Source organism: Bufo bufo, chromosome 8, assembly GCF_905171765.1.
Source record: "Bufo bufo chromosome 8, aBufBuf1.1, whole genome shotgun sequence".
In the NCBI taxonomy this organism is placed as follows: Eukaryota; Metazoa; Chordata; class Amphibia; order Anura; family Bufonidae; genus Bufo; species Bufo bufo.
In genome coordinates, this window is record NC_053396.1 from 215097928 (window position 1) to 215117823 (window position 19896).

The following is a 19896-nucleotide window of genomic DNA, read 5'->3' on the forward strand; positions in this document are numbered from 1 at the left end:
ACCTCTCCCTATACAAGGTTGATGTAGCCTTCTAATACGTATCTATGACATTTCAGAAGATACTTTTTGGCTTGGCTTCACCTGGTAATGGGATTGACTTTTGATAAGTTTTGTTTCTCTTCATTCCTATCTTTTTTAGCTTGCAAGTAGTATGAAATAATGAATTCTACAGCTTGTGTGCCAGAACTCTCCATGAGAAAAATCCATCAATGTTCGATATCTATCGATAATTAAGCTAGAATGGAATCGATTTGATCTTAAACCTTTCACCCAACTATTTCCAAGAAACACGGACCTCTCTTATTCAGTAGTAATTGAAGATGTTTATTATGGACAGATGTTCTTTGGACTTTGACATTGTGAATTGAAGATTGATCGATGTTAATTATTCTATGTTCACCTCAACCTTCCACGTATTTGCCTGTAATTCAGTGAGTTTCTTCGGGTTAGGAAATGAATAAGTCATACTTACAAAAACTTTTCCGTGTAGTGTTCAGCCATGGTAATATTAGCAAAGGATGTGAATTTGGTGGACAATGGCTATGGGATAAAACCTATAGCAAAGGAGTTCTCATGGTCTGTCTAAGGTTATTAAGCCATATGGGGTTTGAGGACACCAACAGGCATGTCTACTGTACCTTCCTATGCTTTTAGCAATTCATGAGAACGTAATTAAAGGGTTGGCCTCATGGAGACAACCACTTTTGGTACTGGCATCATTATTGAGGGGGCTCCCTAGTTCACGGCCAACCACTTTTAGCCAACAATTCCCAGCTCTGGTGGACCCAACCTTTCATATTTTGCATTGTCGACCATTCATTTCAATAGCTAGGCATAAAAAATATATTTGTATATTCAGCTAAAGCTTCCACTGGTAAAAAGGGCCTGTTAGCCATGGTGGTTTCTGAAGTAAAAACTTGCCTATTAGCCGATTCTTAGGCCAATTCCAATTTCTTATGGATTTTACTTTATAAAACCCCTAGAAACTTTTAAAAGACAATGCATTTTGACAAAAATGAAATATCTGGAAGGAGGCAGCCCAACATGTTTTATGGTAAAATATAGGACTTCACATAGAAATACCAAACAGAGCCCAAAGTAATAAGCATCTCATAAACTTTTAGTTTTTTTTCAGCACAATCTCTAATGTATACTATACAAGAATGTATTAATTACAGATTTAGCTTTGCATAACTCCAATTTCATTTCCAAAACCTGGAAAGCCAGATGTGATTCCTTTGTTTATAAAATGATTGGGAGTGTTGCCTAAGAAGTGTGTGATTAAACTGTTCAGATTAAATATAATTAACAAGTGATCATATTCAACAAAAGCCGCAGTTTACACTACAGATTTATATCCATTTTGTATCAGGAAACCCGCAGCATTGGAGCAAAGAAAACTGCCAGTCATAGTAAAAATAGGGAGGTAATGGGTGTAAAAACAGGTCTACCAGGGTAACAACAAGGAAATTATATTGTTCCACAGTGTTATACATACTTCACCTCTACTCAAGAAGAGTGTAAGAAACAGCAACCAACAAATAAGGGAACAAATCCTGATTTATTCAGGAGCACCTCTGTCCGGAAATGAACCTATCCTAACTTGACTAGGTCCATATTTATATTTTAATAAGGCAGAATTTATCAAATACAACTACTATGTACCATATATGTAAAATATAAAACCTCTCTGTACAGGAATATACTATACTACTGCCAACTACATACAAAGGTGAGTATACTGTAACTACTATAATACTGCCTCCTATGTACAAGAATATAAAAACTATAATACTGCTCCTATGTACAAGAATATAACTACTATAATACTGGTCCTATGTACAAGAATATAAAAACTATAATACTGCTCATATGTACAAGAATATAACTACTATAATACTGCTCCCTATGTACAAGAATATAACTACTATAATACTGCTCCTATGTACAAGAATATAACTACTATAATACTGCTCATATGTACAAGAATATAACTCCTATAATACTGCCTCCTATGTACAAGAATATAACTACTATAATACTGCCTCCTATGTACAAGAATATAACTACTATAATACTCCTCCTATGTACAAGACTATAACTACTATAATACTGCCTCCTATGTAGAAGAATATAACTACTATAATACTTTTCCTATGTACAAGAATATAACTACTATAATACTGCTCCTATGTACAAGAATATAACTACTATAATACTGCTTCCTATGTACAAGAATATAACTACTATAATACTGCTCCTATGTACAAGAATATAACTACTATAATACTGCCTCCTATGTACAAGAATATAACTCCTATAATACTGCTCCTATGTACAAGAATATAACTACTATAATACTGCTCCTATGTACAAGAATATAACTACTATAATACTGCTCCTATGTACAAGAATATAACTACTATAATACTGCTCCTGTGTACAAGAATATAACTACTATAATACTGCTCCTATGTACAAGAATATAACTACTATAATACTGCCTCCTATGTACAAGAATATAACTACTATAGTACTGCTCCTATGTACAAGAATATAACTACTATAATACTGCTTCCTATGTACAAGAATATAACTACTATAATACTGCTCCTATGTACAAGAATATAACTACTATAATACTGCCTCCTATGTACAAGAATATAACTCCTATAATACTGCTCCTATGTACAAGAATATAACTACTATAATACTGCTCCTATGTACAAGAATATAACTACTATAATACTGCTCATATGTACAAGAATATAACTACTATAATACTGCTCCTGTGTACAAGAATATAACTACTATAATACTGCTCCTATGTACAAGAATATAACTACTATAATACTGGTCCTATGTACAAGAATATAAAAACTATAATACTGCTCATATGTACAAGAATATAACTACTATAATACTGCTCCCTATGTACAAGAATATAACTACTATAATACTGCTCCTATGTACAAGAATATAACTACTATAATACTGCTCATATGTACAAGAATATAACTCCTATAATACTGCCTCCTATGTACAAGAATATAACTACTATAATACTGCCTCCTATGTACAAGAATATAACTACTATAATACTCCTCCTATGTACAAGACTATAACTACTATAATACTGCCTCCTATGTAGAAGAATATAACTACTATAATACTTTTCCTATGTACAAGAATATAACTACTATAATACTGCTCCTATGTACAAGAATATAACTACTATAATACTGCTTCCTATGTACAAGAATATAACTACTATAATACTGCTCCTATGTACAAGAATATAACTACTATAATACTGCCTCCTATGTACAAGAATATAACTCCTATAATACTGCTCCTATGTACAAGAATATAACTACTATAATACTGCTCCTATGTACAAGAATATAACTACTATAATACTGCTCCTATGTACAAGAATATAACTACTATAATACTGCTCCTGTGTACAAGAATATAACTACTATAATACTGCTCCTATGTACAAGAATATAACTACTATAATACTGCCTCCTATGTACAAGAATATAACTACTATAGTACTGCTCCTATGTACAAGAATATAACTACTATAGTACTGCTCCTATGTACAAGAATATAACTACTATAATACTGCCTCCTATGTACAAGAATATAACTACTATAATACTGCTCCTATGTACAAGAATATAACTACTATAATACTGCCTCCTATGTACAAGAATATAACTACTATAGTACTGCTCCTATGTACAAGAATATAACTACTATAATACTGCTCCTATGTACAAGAATATAACTACTATAATACTGCCTCCTATGTACAAGAATATAGCTACTATAATACTGCTCCTCTGTACAAGAATATAACTACTATAATACTGCTCCTATGTACAAGAATATAACTACTATAATACTGCTCCTATGTACAAGAATATAACTACTACAATACTGCTCCTATGTACAAGAATATAACTACTATAATACTGCCCCTATGTACAAGAATATAGCTACTATAATACTGCCTCCCATGTACAGGAATATAACTACTATAATACTGCTCCTATGAACAAGAATATAACTGCTATAATACTGCTCCTATGTACAAGAATATAACTACTACAATACTGCTCCTATGTACAAGAATACAACTACTATAATACTGCTCCTATGTACAAGAATATAACTACTATAATACTGCCTCCTATGTACAAGAATATAGCTACTATAATACTGCTCCTCTGTACAAGAATATAACTACTATAATACTGCTCCTATGTACAAGAATATAACTACTATAATACTGCTCCTATGTACAAGAATATAACTACTATAATACTGCTCCTATGTACAAGAATATAACTACTATAATACTGCTCCTATGTACAAGAATATAACTACTATAATACTGCCTCCTATGTACAAGAATATAACTACTATAATACTGCTCCTATGTACAAGAATATAACTACTATAATACTGCCTCCTATGTACAAGAATATAACTACTATAATACTGCTCCTATGTACAAGAATATAACTACTATAATACTGCTCCTATGTACAAGAATATAACTACTATAATACTGCTCCTATGTACAAGAATATAGCTACTATAATACTGCTCCTATGTACAAGAATATAACTACTATAATACTGCTCCTATGTACAAGAATATAACTACTATAATACTGCTCCTGTGTACAAGAATATAACTACTATAATACTGCTCCTGTGTACAAGAATATAACTACTATAATACTGCCTCCTATGTACAAGAATATAACTGCTATAATACTGCTCCTATGTACAAGAATATAACTACTATAATACTGCTCCTATGTACAAGAATATAACTACTATAATACTGCTCCCATGTAGAAGAATATAACTACTATAATACTGCTCCTATGTACATGAATATAACTACTATAATACTGCCTCCTATGTACAAGAATATAACTACTATAGTACTGCTCCTATGTACAAGAATATAGCTACTATAATACTGCTCCTATGTACAAGAATATAACTACTATAATACTGCTCCTATGTACAAGAATATAACTACTATAATACTGCTCCTGTGTACAAGAATATAACTACTATAATACTGCTCCTGTGTACAAGAATATAACTACTATAATACTGCCTCCTATGTACAAGAATATAACTACTATAATACTGCACCTATGTACAAGAATATAACTACTATAATACTGCCTCCTATGTACAAGAATATAACTACTATAATACTGCTCCTATGTACAAGAATATAACTACTATAATACTGCTCCTGTGTACAAGAATATAACTACTATAATACTGCTCCTGTGTACAAGAATATAACTACTATAATACTGCCTCCTATGTACAAGAATATAACTACTATAATACTGCTCCTGTGTACAAGAATATAACTACTATAATACTGCTCCTGTGTACAAGAATATAACTACTATAATACTGCCTCCTATGTACAAGAATATAACTACTATAATACTGCTCCTATGTACAAGAATATAACTACTATAATACTGCTCCTATGTACAAGAATATAACTACTATAATACTGCTCCTATGTACAAGAATATAACTACTATAATACTGTCTCCTATGTACAAGAATATAACTACTATAATACTGCCTCCTATGTACAAGAATATAATTACTATAATACTGCTCCTATGTACAAGAATATAACTACTATAATACTGCTCCTATGTACAAGAATATAACTACTATAATACTGCTCCTATGTACAGGAATATAACTACTATAATACTGCTCCTATGTACAGGAATATAACTACTATAATACTGCCCCCTATATACAATATATATTCTTGATCTGGCGGGCAGTATTTATTCTACTCTTACTGCTGTTAGCTGCTGTTTTCTTGGTGACATCACTCTGACACTGAATGTTTATTACCGGTGATGTCACCTTCTCCTCATGGGCTGTTTCTGTGGTTTTGGTGTGATTTTATGCCTTTTCCCCACCCTCCTTATGTACCAGTCTATATAAAAGACACATAATGTTAACTACCAAAGCAAAATGATCTGATCTCAGCTACAAGAATCTCTGAGACAATCAGCCGCTTGTGCGGAGATTTCCATATAAATGAGCGCTGTACCAATAAGAGCACAATATGCTTTCTATTACTCCACTTCTTGGACGAGTGAAGCCGGGGGGCTGGGCGCCTCCTGCAATCCGATTATTATTATTTGGAGGCAGTAATAAGGTTTGGAGAGGCAGGCGGTGCGCTGATTTCACGATTTATCAAATGCCTGTCTAACGTTGAATGTTCCTTGACATTTTATTAGTGACTCCGTTCTTCCTATGCATCAAATGATCCTTTATTCCGCATGACTCTGCTGAGCTGAGCGAGGAGAGACGCAGAGTGATGTCTCCTCTGTGGCCTCCTGAGGTCACTAGTACTCCTTCACAGAAGACAGTTCAATTGCAAGTTCTCTCCGTTTGTGTCTCCAGTCACATCCTGCAGCCTAATTAGACCAATTTACCGAGTTATAATTGCAGCAGAAATACAGTCGGGTGCAATATATTTTACCAGGACTTTGTCGCTCCCTATAATAACGACACTATTGTGATTCCTGCATTATTTAATATTTTTTATTGATTTGTATTTTTTTTTCTAGTTATTATCAGGGTTCTCCGTTTTTTCCTATATATAGATGACCTATCCTCACGATAGGTCGTCATTATCAGCTGTTTGAAGAGAACGCAGCTCTCATACAAGGGCTAGGCTCTCTTTACTGTTGACCTGCTCGCTGTCGACATCGCTGATTTAATCTGGAGTAATTACAGCTCCTCCATCCCATTGATTTGCAAGGAAACGAGCGTAACTACAACTTCTTCTTCCCATTCTGCTGAATGGGATGGAGGAGCTGTAATAACACCTGTCATACGAGCGCTGAGTTCTCTTCATATAGCTGATCGGCCTGGATTCCAGCAGTTGGGCCCTTGCTGATCTTTATCCTGAGTATAGGACATCAGTAGAGGGCCCCTTTTAATTATCAATCAGCAATGAATGCATGAAAATTAAGGTGGCCATATACAGTAGATGACTATGGGCTGGACCACTGACCATCTCATATTTATGATTCCCTACCGACTCTTCATCAATGGCAGATATTGGGAGAGAGATGGATAAGGCTGTTGAATTTCAACATGCCCGATTCTTTTGTTCTCCAAAGTACATGTATCAAAGCATCGGGAGAGATAGCTGGTGGTGATGAGGATGGCAAAATGTTGCATAAAGTGGCCAATTTTGTTGCACCAAACAAAGTGGCTTTGAAGATTGATACAATAACACCCATAGGCTACTGTACTTTAAAATGTTGTCTCTGGTTGGATTTGAACCCATGAATGGAATAACCCCAAGCAGGACATGATGGATTTCTCTTTTGGACCTCCTGGACCCTATGGTGGTTCCTTTGTCATAAAGATTAGCAGCTGGGTCATCCAAAGCATGGTCTGGTGGACTAGTTGATCTCTCCACCGGGATCTTGGGGGTATAGGTTTACATTGAGATTCAAATACATTAGATGAATGTAGGCCCAACCTGCCAATATCTGCCAGAATAGCCTTCCATCTAGTGGGTATGGTGGTTCCCCAACTCTCCACATATGGAAGATGTCAGAAGAAAAAAGCATAAGTCAAGTTGGATTTTAACATGCCCGATCCTTTGTTAGATCAGTGACGTCCAAGTCTGGAGAGGACAAAGGTGTCTGGAAGCAGTTAAGTCTTATCTCCTGAAGGAGAACACATGATCTTATGACCAAATTAAGGTGGGGGTGCGTGGGAGGAATAGTTCTCAGCAAGCTGTTCTTTTAAAACTGAGAAACTTAGACTCATGAGAATGTCCGCCTTTTAAGAATCCATACACATTATAGTGGAAACTCATTCAGTTTATATGGACCCATGAGACAGTTGGTGGCCCAACTCATCATCATGGCAACATTAGCCAACACAATGGGGGAAAAATCTATAGAGTCCACACTTTTCTCCAATGGATAGGGAGAGAGTAAAGCCTCATTCACATGTCAGTGTTTCACGGATCATTAAGAAGAGATGCTTTGAAAAAAAAAAATCAGCTGTTCAGTGTCAGTGAAACACGGATGGCACACGTACAGCAAAAAACTGACCCAACACGGATCCTTCACGGATGCATCACTGACCACCTTCTCAAGGATTTGAGCACGGACGTGTTAATGAGGCTTATAGGACATAAGCTCCTTATTTCCCTGTCCTGAGATGGTAACATTTGTCGGCACCAGTAGAAGGCCCTCTACAGATTTGTCTATGGGGCCACCTTTGATTTCGGCATGCGATTCCCTCTAGTAACAGAACAGCCAGTTTGATGACGGAGAAGACGTTTGCTCCTCTCAGTCAAACCCTTATGTTGCTGAAGTCCTTCTGTTACTTCATTAAACTGTAACGTTGTGTCGTGAAATGTTCCAGCCACTAATGAACCTGAGCCAAGATCACCGTGGAAGGAGCAGGGAACAGTTGTTAAGTGTTCATCAGTATAAATGACACTTTTCTCAGCTTCCATCATGGCACGATTGGTGACTAATGATTGAAGGCGTTTGATGTAATTGTATGCCCGTCCATGTACTGGAATGGATCTGCGTGTGTGATCAATGTTTAACCGCTTTCCACCAGCGAAAGCCTTGAGCCATAATAAAGACTACAGGGATTGCGGCTACACAAGCAATTTGCCTTTATTTGCATTCACGTATCTACTTTACATTCCCATTAATATCAACCCAGGTTCCGGCAGGTTTTCTGAATGCTAATCCGAGCTCACTGTCCAAGGCTTACAGTGGATAATACAGTAATTGAATCGTTGCCGCTCCTTTGTCTGATGGCTTGATTTATTGGACAGATGTGAGGAGCCTGAATATATCCTGTCCTAAAGTCCGTGCCATAATACAGTGGCCAGTGGGGTCTCCACATCATGACATTTTCAGCTGGTGGTGTCCTTTAAAAAGAGTCATTCCACAAACCACATGCTGTAGGTTTCTTACCATGAGGCACTTTTAAGCTAGAAATATATTGTGTGCATTGAGCCCCTGAGGAGCCGGTGCAGATGACGGGAGTGGTAGTGGCCCTGATGAGGTGTTGTCCCACTGTGTACGGTATTTGTGGTACATCCAGCAGCAGCAAGTACAAAGTGAAGTTTCTGGCACCAGCTGAGGAGGTATGTTGGTAGGTGGGACGGCTATAGATTGGCACTTGTGGGTATAGGTGTCCACCGTAAGGTTCAGACTTTGTAAATTAGGTGATGGGTGTCTGAGCCATAGTCCCTCACCATGCAGCAGTGTCCATAAAGCTGTATTTCACAGATCATTCTGCTGTCTTGTCTCTGAGGTGCTTTCTTGAAGATGAATTTTTCTGGTCCCTTTGAATTGTCAATCTGACAGGAGAATAATATAAACAAGTAGGAGCTCTAGCATATGCTTCCTCTCCTCTCTCTAGCTACACAGTAACTCCCCCTCCAGGCAGGAAGTGGGTCGAGCCTCCTCCTACCAAGAGGAGAGGAACAGGGTAATTAACCCTGTTCATGCCAATTTTGCTCTTGCTGGTACACATGGTCAGTATATCAAAAATGCGTAGCATTGCAATGTGAAGCTATCTGTCAGGTCTGGGCTACTGCATGTTTACTGTGATATATTATTTGTGCATCCTGTACCTTAATATATGGGGACAGTCAGCAGCAAGGCGCTTGTAAAGATGGAGGGTTATACAGAGAACATCTATGCAGAACGCCTTTGGGACCATTTTGTACCTCATGCCCATAGCCATATTGCAGATCTGTGTGCCCACTGGTGTCCGTGGACGGTAATGTAAACAATCACGTCTGTCCATGGCATTTCTGTCTAAGACCACTTTCACACGGTGGCAGGGGCAATATTCGAATTCGCGATATTTCGTAAATATTTTGTAGAATATTCGTCATATATTCCGAATTCGAGATTATATTCTTGATTGCGAAAATTGCCAATATATTATTTGCGTAATGTGCGCGAAATACCGGCGTGGGATAGGCAACTTTTCTATTGGTTGCTAGGGATGTTGCTAAGCTGTGACAAAGCCTTCTCAAGCTAGAAGAAGGGAGGGATGATCACCTGATGTGTACTGTGTTAAAAAACAAAAAAAAAAAACATGAATATTCGTCATTACGAATATATAGCACTATATTCTAAATATTTGCGAATTCTCGAAGTGCCGATATTCGCGAAAATAAATTTGCTTTTAGAATATCCGCGCTCAACACTAGTCAGTGATTTCCATTAGTGATTGTGAGCCAAAATCAGAGGCGAAGCCTACAAAGAGATGAGGTAGAATGGAGAGATTTGCATTGTTCTGTTTTGGTTTTATTTCAAAATTGCTGATGAAAATCACTGACCAAACACTGACTGCGTGAGAGCGGCGTAATACTGCTTGTGCACTGAAAACATCCTGTAACGGTGCAGGTAGAGGACACCATCACTGCTCCGGATGTCCTGCACCTATGCTGCACACTAGAGGACTGAAACACCATCTTGCAAAAGTTTTGGAGATCACACTTGTTAAAATGTGGCACTGGGTGTTTGGGGGTCAAGTAACTCTATGCAGGCATTCAATATGACATCATTGACATGTAGATAGAAATCAGACAGACAGACAGACTGGTAGACTTTCTATATTATGTGTATTAAAGGGTTTTTATAAGTTTTTTATACTTATGATCTACAGTATTATCTGATCGGTGGGAGTCAAGCACCCGGGATCCTCACTGATCAGCTGTTTGAGAAGGCACTGCCGCCTTCTCTCTGCTTTTCCTAGACCAGTGACGACTAGTGTTGAACGCGAATATTCGAATCGACCACTTTGAGAATTCGTGAATATTTAGAATATAGTGCTATATAGTCGTATTTGCGAATAGTGTTAAGCGCGAATATTCGAATTGCGAATTTATCGCGAATATAAGCACTTCCCTAGCAGTGATGGCCAGTTCGCCGTGTTCGCCCGCGAACACATGCGGGCTGCCATCTTAAATCACAAGTCCGGCGAAATATCGCAAATTCGAATATTGCCTATTAAGGACGTGTTCACATATCACGTGGCCTAGGTGCAGCTCAGCCCCATAAGTGAATGGGGCTGAGTGCAATACCAAGCACGGCCACTATACAATGTGAGGCACTGTGCTTAGTAAGCTGCGAGAAGGCAGTGACCTTCACAGGAGCGCCGGTGCTTTCTCATACAGCCGGGTGTCGGACCCCCTACTGATCAGATACTAATGTCCTAGGTCATCAGTACAATGGCCGCCCTGTAATTCCCCTTCCTGCAGGGTAAACTATGGCTATTTTCGGGGTCCCTTGCTTGACGTGGCAGCTCCGAGGACTGTTTCCAATGATAAGGTTGTGTTGAGGAATTGCCATTTAAGTGATTGTCTGATGCTAACGCATTTTTAATGCCTGCCGGCCCCTGTAGCGCGACGGGTGAGTTAATTCTAATGTACAGTAATACAGATGTAAAATTTTAAAAAATAAATAAAAATCTTGTAGCAAACACAGCCTCCTGCGGGCTTCTTGATTGCAGCCATTACCTGTTCTGAACAATCACGGAGACCGGCGCACGTTAAATGTCATCAACCAAATGTCATTTGCCCACTTTGTGCTTCGGATTTAGAAGCAAATCATGAAGATTAAAAGAAAAAAAAAGTAAAAAATAAAATCTAGGCAGCGACTACGGGGCCGAAACCCAACTGTGTGAAAAATCTGCTCAAATTGATTTCTCTTAAGCTTCCGCCGTTTCCAAATATCTGCCAGCAATTTATCTTTTCAATATAAACCATGTTAGTCCTGCTTTAGCTTTGATTGGAAGGGTAAAAACACTCCGAACAGCAATAGTTTCTTTATTTTACTTGCGGTAATTGTTTCACTTCTTCTATCTGCGCGGGACCGTCAAAACTCAATTGATCTGGCAAAACAAGTCAATAAAAAATGTCTACAAATGGGATTGAAGCCTTTTCAGAAACATCAAAGGTAAAAAATAAAATAAAATAAAAAGCCTAATAATAAAACTAAAATAAAAAAGAATAAAGATAAAAATGTTGAAATTAGATGCAGTTAAGAAAACAAATAAAAAACCTCTCTGATCGAAAAGTAAATGAATTCTCCTAAAGGGAACGAAGCAGATGACATGTCGCCGACGTTTGAAAGACACTAACGTTGTTGCATGCCGCTCGGTTGTTTTATTACCTGCGTGGCGGCCGGAGCAAAATAGGATCGGACATATAAAAAACAAACCAAAAAAAAATGTGACTTTTGATGTTTTTTAGTTCTGCATAGTTCGGAGGGAGGTGCGGTTACTGTTTCGCATTGAAGAGGCACAGCGGTAGATGGAGTCGGTGAAAGTAATGCCAATTAGCTCATACTAGAGACTGTCTGTAGACAGCTCTGCTTTTGAGTTCTTGCTCTTCATCAGTGTAGGGTAGGATGCTGGTTGGCTGGTAGAATCTAATTTGCATATGCTCCCCCCCCCGCCCCCCCGGAGCATTACTTGGAAAATAAGTCTGTGTCTCTTCAATGAGAAACACTACTCCCCCAAAACTCCATCTTCTTTCAAATGAAACCCTTGCACTAATTGGCATTTATATTAATACCTGACGAAGGGTCCAATCCAGACCCGAAACACTTTGCAAATTAAAAAAAGTGTCCTCTTTATCCTGATTGCATATTGGAGGTTCCCGTTCTTCTCTTCTAAAACTGCATCTAAGATTTCCAATCCTGCTAACCAATACCCTGCTCTGTGCTGATGAAAGACAAGAACCCCAAAACACATCTGTTGCACAATGTGTCACCTTTATGGGTTACCTGCTGTAGGTCTGGGTGGGAGATATTTTGGCCATCAGACTCTTATTTCCCCTTGTAGCGTTTTGGCTCCCCCGTCTGGGATTACCAGGCCTAGAGTGATGTTCCTGACCACGTTCTTTCAAGGAAGCTGGAGCATGATGATCTCGTCCTAGGCTGTGGTTGACCCTTTGTCCCTGACCCTCGCAGGGACTTCAGCCTTGGAGGAGTGGGAATTGATTTAGGGGGGCTCTTCTCTTATGGAGATGGCTTGTGATAGACCTCATCCTTGTGCATTTTTTTTGCACTTGGGTAAAGAAGGTCATAACCTGTCTACAGATGAGGGTCTCTGGTTTGAGCTCCTATGCATACTAGTTATTTATTAGAGAGTCATGGGTATTGAGGGTTCCTAGTTATATATGGAGCCTTGAAGGAGTTGTCTCCTGAAGATAACCCTTGTTCGTGTGTCCTTTTAGGTTATATGGATGCCATTTATGGTGGGACCTAACTGGGGCAAGAGCAAATAGCCACAGTAAGTTCTGTATTACATGATCACTCATTCCTTGGGTTGATTGTTGAGAGGAGGGAGGTTTCCAGGGCTGCAATGATCAGATAATCATGATCTGCTGCTTTCAAAGAGAGGGTTATGTTTGGAATGGCTCTTCTAAAAGGCTAGCATATGCCATTGTGTTACGAATGGGAGGGTATCTGACTCTCATCACCAATCCTACAAATTAAGGGGGTGCAGCTCAAATTTAGTGCTTGATATCTTTTTCCCGCACTGTGGCACGCCAATAACTGGGGCTAGCTGAAGATACCCGTGCAGCCTGGTGGCTCTGAGGCTCTGAATGTCGTTGTGCAGAAGAAGGGTATGGAGCATTGATCTCGATTTGCACACCCCTTTATTTCCAGGGTTTGCAGGGGTACTTAAGGTGAGACCTTGGAATCATCCCCTTATACAACCAAGATGGATTTTTTGTTGTGGTTGCAAGGTCGTTTGGAACATTTTTGCATTGTGAGTTGCATGGTTTCATTACAGCTTGTGGTTACACCTCGTAAAGCCATGAAATCCTAGCCTAATAGAAGGGGGTACGATGTGGGAGACGTCTATCATATTTCTATCCATTCTGCAGCAACTGCAAATAAAAAGTGGCAGCAGCCAAAACACCAATGATTACAATATGGGGGTTGCAGGTCATTGTGTCAGCTGCCTTGCCACAAAACCTGCCCCACAGACGCTGCAGGACATTTCTTCTGTCTAGCCCTGGAGCAGCTGGCCAGGCAATGATGAACTTGGCTCACCACGCACATTAGTGAGTAAATGGTCAGTGACAAAGGGCAGAGAACGAAGAAACGGGGACAGAGCCAAGACGTGTAGTTAGCCCAGAGATGAATTCTGCAGAGAGTAAGATGTTTTCCTGCATCATGTGCCATAATGAGCAACACTTAATATCCAACAGACTCGAAATCTCATCAACCTGGCATCCAGTGCACTTCCCGGCAGCACGACTCCTTCATGCCTATTCATAGGATCGCCCACTCTTGGAAAGGATCATTGTAGTAACAAACCATGATAAATGGTCATCTATCTCTGCTAAGAATATGGAAAGTTGTTTCTTTTTTCATATTATTTATTTTATTTATTTATTTTTATACAACACAACACATATAGTCCACAGTGCAGATCTCATGATAGGAGCAGAGGTTTATGGCTGCCGGAGTGACATCATCACTCATAGGAATGCAGCAAACCCCCACTTTATTGATCCAGGTAGCTCAGGCACAACTTCATAGTGGTTATACAATATATTTCCTAGTGTTGTGCTTAGTGGTTGCAGTCTCTCAATATAAGGACGCAAAGCTTAAAGGGGTTGTCCCACGAAAAATATTCTACAGTTCTTAAACCAGCACCTGGATCTGAATACTTTAGTAATTGCATATAATTAAAAATTTAGCATAGCCACTCAGTTAGTCAATAAAATGTATCTGTATAGCGCCACCTGCTTTTTTTTTTATTGATTTCATTGTCCTGCTCACTGAGAAGGTCGCACATGCTCAGTTTCATCCTCCAACTGCCTTCTGAGCTGTGATAGGGAGAGCACAGACACGCCCCCTGAGCTGTGATAGGGAGAGCACAGACACCCCTCCCGAGCTGTGATAGGGAGAGCACAGACACCCATCCTGAGCTGTGATAGGGAGAGCACAAACGCCCCCTGTGCTGTGATAGGGAGAGCACAGACACCCATCCTGAGCTGTGATAGGGAGAGCACAAACACGCCCCCTGAGCTGTGATAGGGAGAACAGACACACCCCCTGAGCTGTGATAGGGAGAGCACAGACACCCCTCCTGAGCTGTGATAGGGAGAGCACAAACACGCCTCCTGAGCTGTGATAGGGAGAGCACAGACACGCCCCCTCAGCTGCATCAGAAAAGACACTCCCCTTGAGCTTTCAGCTTGATACAAATGTAGCAGAGCAATGAATGTGGAGATCTCTGGATCCATGTGAGGTCCAGGGCTGGTTCCAGCTTTGTTAGAAAGAGACTGTCATGTACTATATGACTTTTTTACATTAGTTATGCAATAACCCTTTTAATGGTTTCACATCTGGGGTATAGATGCTAGATCCATTTTTCACTGATAGGGGGGATCTATTGATAGTAGCACTCATACATCTTACCCATTTTGTAGAGCCACCCAATTTCAATATATTTTTTTGAAACGGTTCTTGCATGGAGGGTTAGGATTCACACTTTTGTAGCAATCCCACCAGCTTTGCTGTGTGGCAACTGTCCTCTTTATGGCAGGATTGTGGTATCCAGCAGGAAAACTGCAGGTATCTTACCACCCCACTCCGCACTTTTCCTGATGTAGCTCTCTGGATAGTCCACACTCCTGCAATCTCCGATGAGAACCAATATGCCACCTGTCTCTCATACTGACTTATGAACAGCCATGGAATTGCCTCCCTTCTTAGTCTCGTGGCTACGAGGCAACTTCTTGGACCCGTGGCTGGCCTGGCACCTAGTAACTTCTAGGCTTAGTTAGCAGCTCCTGTGGTTGCAGTGGCACTCATGAAGGAAGGAACCTACCCACCTGCACCCTCCATCAGCTTGTTAGTCACGGTGGTCACCTCTTGATGTGTGCCCTGTCTCCTGGACATTGCAGATAGCTGCTCCTTTTCCTTCCAAGAACACTGGTTCAAACCTGGTCTGTGGCCTAGTCTCATTGCACCTGGTCTGTGTTAACCAGTCTGCTCCACCATGGGGGATGTGCAGGAGTGATGTCCTCAGGACTTTACACTGGTGCACACTTCTGTTGGGGGGTCATGTTTGAGCACACCATGTGGGCCTGCACCCAAATCCAAGCCACTCTGTGCACCCTTGCTCTTCCTGCTTCTCCTGCCAGCCCCTCCTTCTCCTTCAGGGTCCTGTATAGTCATCTCTCCTGGCTCTGACCATCATGAAGCAGGGCAAGGGCTTTTAGAGGAAGCAGGGGGAACAAGGGTGCACAGAATGGCTTGGATCCGCCCTCAGGACACTTAACGGTTCATTTTGTATATGAATTTAAGGTACCTTTTCTCCAGAATGAAGCAATGGATTTCTAAATGAAAGGTATCATTACATTCAGCTGAGCAAATTCTACAATGCACTGTGTCTGGTCTAACAGTGAATTTCTTGGTGACAGGCACCTTTACAATACTATTCAAAGCTGAGGGTTTGTCACAATGATATGCAGTATAGGTAATCCTCTGTAGAATAGACGGTCTGGACTCCAGGGTGATGCGCTTTATCTACACTGATACATTGTAGCAGCAGACTTTTAGAAGAGGAGAGAGTCAACAAAGGACTGTCCAAACTGGATGCAAATGTGACAAACCCTCAGCTGTAACAAATGTTAAATCTGTACATTATTCATATGAATGGGACAGTCATAGATTTCTGCCACATAATCCACTGTGTGTGAATTCACCTTTATGATGACAGATTTTCCTATTTTCTGGAAAATTTGACCCCTGGAGTCAGGTATTCTGCTCACGCAGTAAATGGAATGATAGAAGGTATCAATCCAGGCTCCTAGTCCTCCGGCTCTTCTTGCTTCTCCTTCCTTGTTGGTCCAGCAAGAACCACAAGGGTAAACCCAAAATTCTGGTCCGGCAGAAGTTCGGGACCATCAGATGTCTCCTTGCTTGTGTTCGGCTTACAATCCTCCAGTTACAGCTAAATAATTCTCACAGCCTTCGAGATATTGGCATAAAATCCTCATTTCTTTTCCAAACTCTATGAGGATTGTAATCGATAGCTAGCACTTTTCCATTTTGCCCGGTGATGGATGGCTGAGAGCCTTTGGATCCATGTTACGTGCTTCTCATTGACCTTCATCAGCAGCATTGCTCGGCTCTAGACATTCTGACCCCTCACTTGTTCCATTTATTGATGGATTAGTAGAGCTGCAAGGCGTAAGAACATCTGCGTGCTGCTGTCTTATCCCGCTCGTTGTCACTCCTGGTGTAAAGCGTCCTCTCCATAGACAGTGTAGATGAACTATTATAACGTTATTATGCACAGTATGAACGCGTTACTGCTTGACGTTCAGACTGGCCATTGAATGAAGGGTGGGTGTCCATGAGATACATAGAACATGGAGTAACTTTGCCAATACTTTGCTGTATTTATCTGGCACTGATCATGAGTTTCCTCCAGAGCTGCATTCAAAATTCTGCTGCCTGTCACTTGGAATTCTTTGGTAACAGAGCCTTTAGTTTTGTATTGGCAGCGGGGCCCGGTGCAGTCACTGTATTCTATTGCACTGGGCCCCGCTCACTGTACTAATGCTATCTACTGTAACTGCAGGCATGCAATGGTTAACTATAGATATGTTTGATCCAGTGCTGAGCAGCCTGTACTTACGACCATAGCAGGCTTGAGGCAGGAGGCTGGGCGGGCACTGGCAGCGAAACCCACTACGTCAGGTGCCTGCTCCGCCCACTTTATGAATGAAGCAGGTGGCGCAGGCACATGACGTAGGAAGTTACGCTGCCAGTGCCCGCCCGCTGCCCAGCATCCAGCCTCCAGCCTGCTATGATCGTAAGTACAGGCTACTCAGCGCTGGATCAAACATATCTATAGTTAAACATTGCCTGCAGTTACAGTAGATACCATTAGTACAGTGAGCGGGGCCCGGTGCAATGGAATACAATGACTGCACTGGGCCCCGCTGCCATTTAAAAACTAGTGTAGATGCTAGCCCCCACCCCATTTATTGGGGGTCATTCACAGTGGCTGACACTGTTATGGGGGGGGGGATCTGTGGATGTCAAATAGCATAAGATGCTATTTATCTGTCATCCACAGATCCCCCCCATAACAGTGCCATCCACATATGCCCCCATAACAGTGTCAGCCACGGACCTCCATAACAGTGTCAGCCACATACCCCCATAACAGTGTCAGCCACAGATCCCCATAACAATGCCATCCACAGACCCCCATAACAGTGCCATCCACAGAAGCCCCCATAACAGTGTCAGCCACAGACCCCCATAACAGTGTCAGCCACAGATCCCCATAACAGTGCCATCCAAAGACCCCCATAAGAGTGCCATCCACAGACCCCCATAATAGTGCCATCGACAAACCCCCATAACAGTGCCATCCACAGACCCCCATAACAGTGCCATCCACAGACCCCCATAATAGTGTCATTCACAGACCCCCATAACAGTGCCATCCACAGACCCCCATAACAGTGCCATCCACAGACCCCCATAATAGTGTCATTCACAGACCCCCATAACAGTGCCATCCACAGACCCCCATAACAGTGCCATCCACAGACCCCCATAATAGTGTGATTCACAGACCCCCATAACAGTGCCATCCACAGATCCCCATAACAGTGCCATCCACAGACCCCAATAATAGTGCCATCCACAGACCCCCATTACAGTGCCATCCACAGACCCCCATAATAGTGTCATTCACAGGCTACCATTAGTTCAAAGCACACCTTTTGGTTCAAAATATATATTTTCTTATTTTCCTCCTCAAAAACCTAGGTGCGTCTTATAGGGCAAAAAATACGCTATACAAGCAGGCAAATAATGCGAGTTTGGTCTTGCAAAGGTGAGTAATTGGGGTGTGGCTGTCTAATTAGGAGAAGTTAAATAGCCAGCCTTAAGGGCAGCTTAGTCCTTTGAATCCAGATGAAAAAAAAAGCAGCTGAGAGCTCCATTTATACGAGCAGGCAAATAACGCGAGTCTTGAGTGTTCACGTGTTTGATTTTTAAATGTGTATTCGTATTAAGTGTATGGCTTTAGATTAAGTGACTTCAGATTCAGGGACTGCAGTAAATCAGTTTATCACTGCATTATATAGTATTTTTCTCTTTTCTTGTGTAATCCCCATTTAGTATTAGTGTTGATCACGAATATTCTAATCACAAATTGTTATCGCAAATATTGGCACTTCGAAAATTCGCGAATATCTAGAATATAGTGCTATATATTCGTAATCGTGAATATTCTAGATTTCTTTTTCATCAGTACCCATGATCTCTCACTGCTTCTTGCTTGTGGGCCAATGAGAAGGCTGCAATATATTTAACTTTCAAAGTAGTGTTGATTGCGAATTTTCGTATCGCTAATTTCTTTATTGCGAATTTTCTGATTGCTTATTTCAACAATCAAGAAAATAATGACTGGAGATCACGAATTCTCGAATTTATTGCAAATATTCGCCCAAAAATTCGCGAAATATCGCAAATTTGAATATTGCCCCTGCCGCTCATCACTATTTAGTATGTGTTCCATTATTGACAGTGCGTTTGGAATCGCACATCGAGTATCTAAACGGGCGAGTTTCAACACTGAGAAGCGTTGACAATTTGGAAAAGAGTTTGCTGCTCACTGAGCAAGCGCTCTTTGGGATAGATGTGGGGGAGGGTGATAGCGAGGAGGCTGAGGAAAGTGAGTAGCTAGCTGCATAACAGTTAGACAGCGGGGTAGAGGGAAGAGTGCCAGGGAGGCTAGCCCTGAT

At 40.7% G+C, this 19896-nt stretch overlaps 1 protein-coding gene across 4 annotated transcripts in view; it reads left to right on the forward strand.

Moving 5' to 3' along the window:
• Window positions 1-19896, forward strand: part of DIAPH2 (diaphanous related formin 2) — a 1253176-nt gene that overhangs the window by 489529 nt on the left and 743751 nt on the right. The window lies entirely within an intron of this gene.